The sequence below is a fragment of the Dermacentor andersoni genome, unplaced genomic scaffold (assembly GCF_023375885.2).
Source record: "Dermacentor andersoni unplaced genomic scaffold, qqDerAnde1_hic_scaffold ctg00000517.1, whole genome shotgun sequence".
Taxonomy (NCBI): Eukaryota; Metazoa; Arthropoda; class Arachnida; order Ixodida; family Ixodidae; genus Dermacentor; species Dermacentor andersoni.
In genome coordinates this window covers 5,648-15,000 of record NW_027315201.1, presented here as the reverse complement: position 1 = coordinate 15,000, position 9,353 = coordinate 5,648, and the positions used below count along the sequence as shown (strand labels likewise).

The 9,353-nt window shown below is 57.4% G+C and overlaps 3 non-coding genes across 3 annotated transcripts in view; 1 reads left to right on the top strand and 2 right to left on the bottom strand.

Moving 5' to 3' along the window:
• LOC140214621 (5.8S ribosomal RNA) overlaps positions 1–106 on the bottom strand; it is a 153-nt gene extending 47 nt beyond the window's left edge. Inside the window, exon 1 of the ribosomal RNA XR_011891558.1 lies at positions 1–106. This exon is cut by the window's left edge and continues 47 nt beyond it. This is a non-coding gene — a ribosomal RNA (5.8S ribosomal RNA).
• A 1,574-nt stretch (positions 107–1,680) lies between these two features.
• On the bottom strand, positions 1,681–3,495 carry LOC140214623 (small subunit ribosomal RNA). Its single transcript, XR_011891560.1, has one exon. It is a non-coding gene; the product is annotated as a small subunit ribosomal RNA (ribosomal RNA).
• A 5,386-nt stretch (positions 3,496–8,881) lies between these two features.
• Positions 8,882–9,073, top strand: LOC140214630 (U2 spliceosomal RNA). The gene has a single exon (XR_011891567.1). It is a non-coding gene; the product is annotated as a U2 spliceosomal RNA (small nuclear RNA).
• Positions 9,074–9,353: the final 280 nt, after the last annotated feature.

Genomic DNA, 9,353 nt, shown 5'->3' with positions numbered 1-9,353 from the left:
GCGTTCAAAGAATCAGTGCTCAGTGTGTCCTGCAATTCACACCAAGTCTCGCAGCTGGCTGCGTTCTTCATCGACCCGAGAACCGAGTGATCCACCGCTTAGAGTCGTGAAAAATAGTTTGTTCAATTCAGTACAGTACAACCAGGGTTTTAGGCACGTGGCGTCTCCCTGTGTGTGGTTTCGAAGAGCGCCTTTCGGCGTGCGCTCCTCCAGTCTCGCTCTTTCGGCGGCCGCGTCTCAGCAGCTGAAAGCCTAATGGCACTCCACTCCTGCTACTCGCGCGTGTGTTTTGCGCCCACGCCTTCCTCGCTTGCCCTCGAGGCACCTTATGCCGTTTGCGCGCACTCGAAGCCGGTTTTACCTGCCAACCATCCACCGGACCCGTGTGTCTCGTGTGCACGTTCACATCGCTCCACTAAAAATTGCAAAGAGCGACAGAGCCATGATTAGGGCTAAGCCGCTGTGGAGTCTTTAACGGCTACACGGCCACGGGCAGGGCTTCACCCCCATCGACGTGCTTCGCTTCAGTCAGCAGTAGGTTCATAGAAGGGCCTCAAACACACACACACTTTCGCATCGGCAGATCGCCGCAGCATAACCGCTGTTGATCCAACAGCCTACTTGAGACGAAAGACAAGAGCCCGGCGCGCGTACTCGCGCAGCTCTCCAAAACCACTCGGCCAGTGCCAGGGACGGCTCCCTGCGCCGGCGCCACAACAAGTCTACTTGAGGCGGAAGACGAAGCCAGCAAGGGCCTGGCCGCAAGTGCGTTCGAAACCGGGACTACAGTCCCTCGTCTGTCCGTACTTCCTCTTTCGACGTGCGGCGCCTTCCCAAAGCGCACAAGTCCGCTAACCGCAGAACGCTTCCGACGTAGCAAAGCCGCGTTTCCTTCGGTACTTCGCAGCAACGCCGCCTTTCCCTCGGCGGCGGGCGAATAGCCTGCAGACGTCGTCGCATTAAACCGCGATCTCGACACCTCGCGCGTCACGAGCAGGAGCCGACCGGCAGCCTCCGGCCCTTTCGGACTCGGTGGCATTTGCCGCGGAGGACGGGAGAGCACTTTAGGCCACGGTTCCTTCCGTACTTGGCAGCCGCACCCTCATACCGACAGTTCCATGACCGACCGAGCGCCACACCGTTCCTTTAGTACTTGGGTGGCAACAAAGTCGGGTCGTTACTCCATACTCGCCGCAGGAAGCGACCGGCAGCCGCCAGCCTTTTCAGACTCGGCAGCGTTTGCCGCGGAGGACGGGAGAGCGCTCGCACCACGGTTCCGTGTGTGTACTAAGCGGCAGCGGCATTAGCTCTCGACCGTCAGTTCCTTGACCGACCGCACGCTTCGCCGTTCCCCTCGTACTGGGCAAAGCAGCAGGTCGGGTCGTCTTACTCCCATTCCGCGCAAGAGCGCCAAAGCGGACAGAAAGCCCACCCAGTGTGCGTTACGCCGTTTCTACCCGCGGGCGCGGCCAAGCCAACCGTCCAAGGTTGCAGCCGGCGTCCACTGGGCGCAACAAATTTGGCACGGGGCGCCCCTCAAAATTCAGGCAGTCCCCGGCATGTTCGGGTATAGCCGTCCCCGCGTCCAAGCGGGGCCAGCGGCGGAAAGCGTCGGGCGCAGCGAGCTGCTTCACCCACACGGGGTAGAAACAATGGCGCTCGCCACCCTTCACAATCCGGTAATGATCCTTCCGCAGGTTCACCTACGGAAACCTTGTTACGACTTTTACTTCCTCTAAATGATCAAGTTTGGTCATCTTTCCAACAGACCGGCGCAACCGAAAGGCCGCGCCGGACATCGGTCCGAAGACCTCACTAAATCATTCAATCGGTAGTAGCGACGGGCGGTGTGTACAAAGGGCAGGGACGTAATCAACGCGAGCTTATGACTCGCGCTTACTGGGAATTCCTCGTTCAAGGGGAACAATTGCAAGCCCCTATCCCAATCACGAAAGAAGTTCCACGGGTTACCCAGTCCTTTCAGACAGGGATAAAGACACGCTGCTTCCTTCAGTGTAGCGCGCGTGCGGCCCCGGACATCTAAGGGCATCACAGACCTGTTATTGCTCTGTTTCGTGCGGCTAGGAGCCGCTTGTCCCTCTAAGAAGGTTGTAAGGTGCTGGGAACCCCGCACCTATTTAATAGGCTAGAGTCTCGTTCGTTATCGGAATTAACCAGACAAATCGCTCCACCAACTAAGAACGGCCATGCACCACCATCCACCGAATCAAGAAAGAGCTCTCAATCTGTCAATCCTCCCAGTGTCCGGGCCGGGTAAGTTTTCCCGTGTTGAGTCAAATTAAGCCGCAGGCTCCACTCCTGGTGGTGCCCTTCCGTCAATTCCTTTAAGTTTCAGCTTTGCAACCATACTTCCCCCGGAACCCAAACACTTTGGTTTCCCGGAAGCTGCCCGCCGAGTCATTTGAGTAACTCAGGCGGATCGCTGGTTGGCATCGTTTATGGTCAGAACTAGGGCGGTATCTGATCGCCTTCGAACCTCTGACTTTCGTTCTTGATCAAAGAAAACATTCTTGGCAAATGCTTTCGCAGTAGTTCGTCTTGCGACGGTCCAAGAATTTCACCTCTAGCGCCGCAATACGAATGCCCCCGTCTGTCCCTCTTAATCATTACCTCGTATTCCAAAAACCAACAGAACAGAAACGAGGTCTTGTTCTATTATTCCATGCAAGTTTATTCAGGCGACTCGCCTGCGTTGAGCACTCTAATTTTTTCAAAGTAAAAGCACCGGCCTTCTCGAGGCACACAATGAAGTGCACCAAGAAAGGACCGGCATGATGTTCAGTCCGAGCCGTCGCATCGGGTAGATGCACTACTCGTCTGGAACTGAGATCCAACTACGAGCTTTTTAACCGCAGCAGCTTTAGTATACGCTATTGGAGCTGGAATTACCGCGGCTGCTGGCACCAGACTTGCCCTCCAATTGATCCTCGTTAAAGGATTTAGAGTGTACTCATTTCAATTACGGGGCCTCAAAAGAGTCCCGTATTGTTATTTTTCGTCACTACCTCCCCGTGCCGGGAGTGGGTAATTTGCGCGCCTGCTGCCTTCCTTGGATGTGGTAGCCGTTTCTCAGGCTCCCTCTCCGGAATCGAACCCTGATTCTCCGTTACCCGTAACAACCATGGTAAGCAAGTAACCTACCATCGAAAGTTGATAAGGCAGACACTTGAAAGAAACGTCGCCGGCTCGTGGCCATGCGATCAGCACAAAGTTATCCAGAGTCACCACACAATACGGGCCGAAACCCGATCGATCTTGGTCTAATAAAAGCACCCGTCGCCCAAAGGGCTTCAGGCTCACTGCATGTATTAGCTCTAGAATTGCCACAGTTATCCAAGTAGGAAGAAACGATCTAAGGAACCATAACTGATTTAATGAGCCATTCGCGGTTTCGCCTTATTTCGGCATGTACTTAGACATGCATGGCTTAATCTTTGAGACAAGCATATGATTACTGGCAGGATCAACCAGGTAATCGTTCAACTGCGCGTCCAGCCTTTCAAGCAGGCCGGACGCCGTTTTTGCGATGCCGAGGCCACCTTCAGGCGCCCCAACACGCTTCGTTCTCGCAAAGGGTAGCACTTTGCACAGTCCGAGACGACGGCGTTCGAGCTCGCTACGGCGCCCTCCCCGCAGGGCCGGGTATCGCCACGCGGCAAGAAGCACGCAACATTCTCGATAGACCGGTTGTGTCGACTCGATCGCGGCTTGCGGTTTCTCTCGAGCCCGCAGCACTGGTGGACCGACCGACACTTGCAACGTAGCCGAGACGGCAAAGCCGCTAGGCGACGGGTCACGCCCGCGCCTTCGGCGCTTTCGTATTTGATTCGTCCGAGGACGATGCGGAACACACTTCGATATCGTGGAAAAAGCGTCGTCCGACAACCAGCCCCTAACGCATCAAGCGGATGAGGCTGCAGACGTCAGCTGTGGGATCCACGGGAGCGATACCGGGGACACGCTTGACGGGCACGAAGCCCGCCGCATATCAAACACCCAGGTCGCTTTGGGGGCGACTGCTCTCTGGGACCCCCATATAATAGCAGCGATAAGTACCCAGACCTCCATGGGGCCGTACTCGTGCCACTTTCGACGAGCGTTTGGCGAAAATCGTGCCGCCTCGTAACGCCGCGAGCAAGATTGAAAGCTTACGTCGGCAGCACAATGCCGAAGTCGTGAAAGCGCAGCGCGTCTACCGAATGCGCGAACGGCAATTTCTCGCTAATGGCCAGTACGGTTTCCTGCACAATTGCCTTTCTGTCGCCCTACGGGGCCCCCGGCCGATCGATTCGAGGCACGCTAGCACGGCCCCTTCGCCATTTCCGAGCACGAGTGCGAACAGTGCGGGCGGCGTGCTCGACGCCCCGGCTGACGTCGTTTCGGACTTTGTCTCTTCGCGTGCTCGCGGCAACGCCGCGGCCAACGACGACGTCTGCGCGGTTCTTTGCCGGTTCCCGGCGTGCTATAGTGCAGCCCTCTGCAGGGTGACACCGGCTCCGTCGTGGCCGTGCGGCGGCTTGTACGCAAAAGTTGCGTCAAAGGCGTCGCGCTCGCGCCGCCCCGGCACACGCGGTTTCGGACTTTGTCTCTTCCAGCGCTCGCGTAGTCGTGGGCACGATTGTCGACTTCGGAACGGTGCGCGGACACCGCCACGAGCACGCGCAAGACGAAAATCGCACTACGGTACAATGTCGGCCGGGGCCCTACGGCCCCTTACAGTAGCAGCGATAAGTGCCCAGACCTCCATGGGGCCGTACTCGTGCGACGCGGCGGCGTACTGCGCCGAGCCGAGCGCCAATATTTGGCTTTTGCAGGGCGGATTCGAGCTCTGGCGATTGCCGCGGTACCGCCGCTCACCGATTCAAGGCACGCTAGCGCGGCCCCTTCGCCATTTCCGAGCACGCGTGCGAACAGTGCGGGCGGCGTGCTCGACGCCCCGGCTGACGTCGTTTCGGACTTTGTCTCTTCGCGTGCTCGCGGCAACGCCGCGGCCAACGACGACGTCTGCGCGGTTCTTTGCCGGTTCCCGGCGTGCTATAGTGCAGCCCTCTGCAGGGTGACACCGGCTCCGTCGTGGCCGTGCGGCGGCTTGTACGCAAAAGTTGCGTCAAAGGCGTCGCGCTCGCGCCGCCCCGGCACACGCGGTTTCGGACTTTGTCTCTTCCAGCGCTCGCGTAGTCGTGGGCACGATTGTCGACGTCGGAACGGTGCGCGGACTACGCCACGAGCACGCGCAAGCCGAAAATCGCACTACGGTACAATGTCGGCCGGGGCCGTACGGCCCCTTACAGTAGCAGCGATAAGTGCCCAGACCTCCATGGGGCCGTACTCGTGCGACGCGGCCGCGTACTGCGCCGAGCCGAGCGCCAATATTTGGCTTTTGCAGGGCGGATTCGAGCTCTGGCGATCGCCGCGGTACCGCCGCTCACCGATTCAAGGCACGCTAGCGCGGCCCCTTCGCCATTTCCGAGCACGCGTGCGAACAGTGCGGGCGGCGTGCTCGACGCCCCGGCTGACGTCGTTTCGGACTTTGTCTCTTCGCGTGCTCGCGGCAACGCCGCGGCCAACGACGACGTCTGCGCGGTTCTTTGCCGGTTCCCGGCGTGCTATAGTGCAGCCCTCTGCAGGGTGACACCGGCTCCGTCGTGGCCGTGCGGCGGCTTGTACGCAAAAGTTGCGTCAAAGGCGTCGCGCTCGCGCCGCCCCGGCACACGCGGTTTCGGACTTTGTCTCTTCCAGCGCTCGCAACCATGTCGGGGCCGACGCCGACGACTGCGTGGTGTTTCAACGATTGCCGGCGTGACACAATGCAGCTGCGTGCGGGATGCCAGCGATTCCGTCGTGTCCGTGCGGCGGCTTGTACGCAAAAGTTGCGTCAAAGGCGTCGCGCTCGCGCCGCCCCGGCACACGCGGTTTCGGACTTTGTCTCTTCCAGCGCTCGCGTAGTCGTGGGCACGATTGTCGACGTCGGAACGGTGCGCGGACTACGCCACGAGCACGCGCAAGCCGAAAATCGCACTACGGTACAATGTCGGCCGGGGCCGTACGGCCCCTTACAGTAGCAGCGATAAGTGCCCAGACCTCCATGGGGCCGTACTCGTGCGACGCGGCGGCGTACTGCGCCGAGCCGAGCGCCAATATTTGGCTTTTGCAGGGCGGATTCGAGCTCTGGCGATCGCCGCGGTACCGCCGCTCACCGATTCAAGGCACGCTAGCGCGGCCCCTTCGCCATTTCCGAGCACGCGTGCGAACAGTGCGGGCGGCGTGCTCGACGCCCCGGCTGACGTCGTTTCGGACTTTGTCTCTTCGCGTGCTCGCGGCAACGCCGCGGCCAACGACGACGTCTGCGCGGTTCTTTGCCGGTTCCCGGCGTGCTATAGTGCAGCCCTCTGCAGGGTGACACCGGCTCCGTCGTGGCCGTGCGGCGGCTTGTACGCAAAAGTTGCGTCAAAGGCGTCGCGCTCGCGCCGCCCCGGCACACGCGGTTTCGGACTTTGTCTCTTCCAGCGCTCGCGTAGTCGTGGGCACGATTGTCGACTTCGGAACGGTGCGCGGACACCGCCACGAGCACGCGCAAGACGAAAATCGCACTACGGTACAATGTCGGCCGGGGCCGTACGGCCCCTTACAGTAGCAGCGATAAGTGCCCAGACCTCCATGGGGCCGTACTCGTGCGACGCGGCGGCGTACTGCGCCGAGCCGAGCGCCTATATTTGGCTTTTGCAGGGCGGATTCGAGCTCTGGCGATTGCCGCGGTACCGCCGCTCACCGATTCAAGGCACGCTAGCGCGGCCCCTTCGCCATTTCCGAGCACGCGTGCGAACAGTGCGGGCGGCGTGCTCGACGCCCCGGCTGACGTCGTTTCGGACTTTGTCTCTTCGCGTGCTCGCGGCAACGCCGCGGCCAACGACGACGTCTGCGCGGTTCTTTGCCGGTTCCCGGCGTGCTATAGTGCAGCCCTCTGCAGGGTGACACCGGCTCCGTCGTGTCCGTGCGGCGGCTTGTACGCAAAAGTTGCGTCAAAGGCGTCGCGCTCGCGCCGCCCCGGCACACGCGGTTTCGGACTTTGTCTCTTCCAGCGCTCGCAACCATGTCGGGGCCGACGCCGACGACTGCGTGGTGTTTCAACGATTGCCGGCGTGACACAATGCAGCTGCGTGCGGGATGCCAGCGATTCCGTCGTGGCGGTGCGGCGGCTTGTACGCAAAAGTTGCGTCAAAGGCGTCGCGCTCGCACCGCCCCGGCACACGTGGTTTCGGACTTTGTCTCTTCGAGCGCTCGCAGCGATGTCGAGGCGATCGCTTACGTCTGCACGGTTTCCGGTGTGCTACAATGCAGCAGTCTGCCGCACTACACCTCTTGGTTGCCGAGGCCAGCACGGCAATTTACTGAAGCGAGCGCATTGCGCCCAGGCGGCAGCGGACTTTGTGCTTTCGGGAGTGCTCTTGCTGTAAAATTTGAACGGCTGCAGCTGCGCGAAGCAAGTGTACCTATTTTCACTCTCTCTCTGTCTGCCTTTGAGGCGACTGTAATTTCACTTTAAACGCAACTGGAGGCGGGAGCAACCTGATGAGAGTAGGTGGACTTCGGTACATGTTGTAATTTAGAAATTGCTTTCAAGCTTTGAGGACATACACCTTCGCGCCATCTGCTTTCCCCGTCTCTTTGGCACTTTATAGTATGTGCTGCATGCTCTGCATTCCAAAGAAACACGCCTGTGTCTCTCCCTCTCTCACGTTCTTCTTCTTTTTGTAGCTGCTGTTGTAGAAGATGCTATGCTCTTTAATCGCTGTAACATAGAGTGCTTGCACAAGCCAACAACTGTTGCGCGTTTTTTTTTTTTTTTTTTCTCTTCCCAAGACGTTTCTGCCATTATTCACTAACTCTCGTTCTTAGTATGCAATGGAGCGTTAGCTCGCGCCATCTACCTTTCTTTCTGTATTGCAAAGTCCGCAGGTTTTCCTAGTTCCGTACACAGATGGCGCTAATGCGTTTTGGCGCCAGGTTCGAACGACCTCGCTGTACTCGTGTTTCCCATTTGAATGTTTCAAAGGGGTTTGCGACAGGGGGTGGTTCTTGTGCAAGGCTGAGCTTTCCAGCTGCGTTTAAGCTATGCTAGCATGTGTGCGTATATATATATATATATATATATAAATACACAAACACACACACACACACACACACACACACATGCATATATACATACACACACACGGTAATGGTAAAGATGATGAGGTAGCACTTTTTTTTTTTTTTTTACAATGCCTGTGTTTCAGATGGCGATCTTTCTCCCCTCTATGTTTCCGGTGGGAAGGAGTGTGCAGCGTTTTCTATATTTATTTTGTCATTCACTTCTATGTTGCTCGTCTTCGTACATGGGGCATGCTACCTAATTCTACCGGTCGAATCGACACGTTGCGATCCGTCCCGGCCTGTGCCGTATCAAAATTTTCAGTGGGCCTTGCGGTAAATAAAAAGAAATGAAGGAAATGCGCGTAGTATATTACAATTGCACACGGGCTTGAAACGAAGCCCTCAAGGAAGGTCACCTTGAGCGGTCGCATTCAGACGGAAGTAAGCATTCCCCTGGCGCGTTTTTTTCCGCTCGCCTGTTCCGTTTTCTACGAGGTTGCCTTGGTTGGTTTCGCGTTACAAGCAAGCTTGCACTCGGGTCTCGTTTCTACGCGACAGCGTTTCGTTAACAGCGAAAGACTGAGGCGTTGCGAGTTCATCCGTGAGATAGGGAGCGTTGAGTCTGTACACAGGCTGAATTTTATAATATTGCCCACGCTGTTGCTGAGGTTACCCATGTCGGCAGGGCGCCCACAAGGCAGTAGTACAATGAAGTGAAGTGAAGGACATCGCTTCTCGGCCTTTTGGCTAAGATCAAAGTGTAGTATCTGTTCTTATCAGCTTAATATCTGATACGGGTTCTATATGGACCCACGATATTAAACCTATTTTTGGAAGTTGGCGGAGTGCTTGAAGCCTGCTTCACCTCCGCCGCAGGTCGGCCCGGTATTGCACTACCTCCGGGATCGGCCCCGCTCACTTAGGTGAGACTTCATTCAATCAAAATGAAGAGCACAAGCTCAACGCGAGCAGTGACTTGACACGCACCATTCCTATACTACACGCAACGATGCCGGTTCGCGGACCACGAGAGTAATTAAACTGCCACTCCATCTGTGTGTAGCGTCGCACTTGTTGCGTCGCAAATGGGACAGCCGCTCCAGCAAATTTCTAGTTATGGGCTTCGAGAAAAATTAATGAAAGCAAAAGAAAGAACCAGAATTCCTATTTGTCCGATGTCTCTGAATGATTGTCTCCTG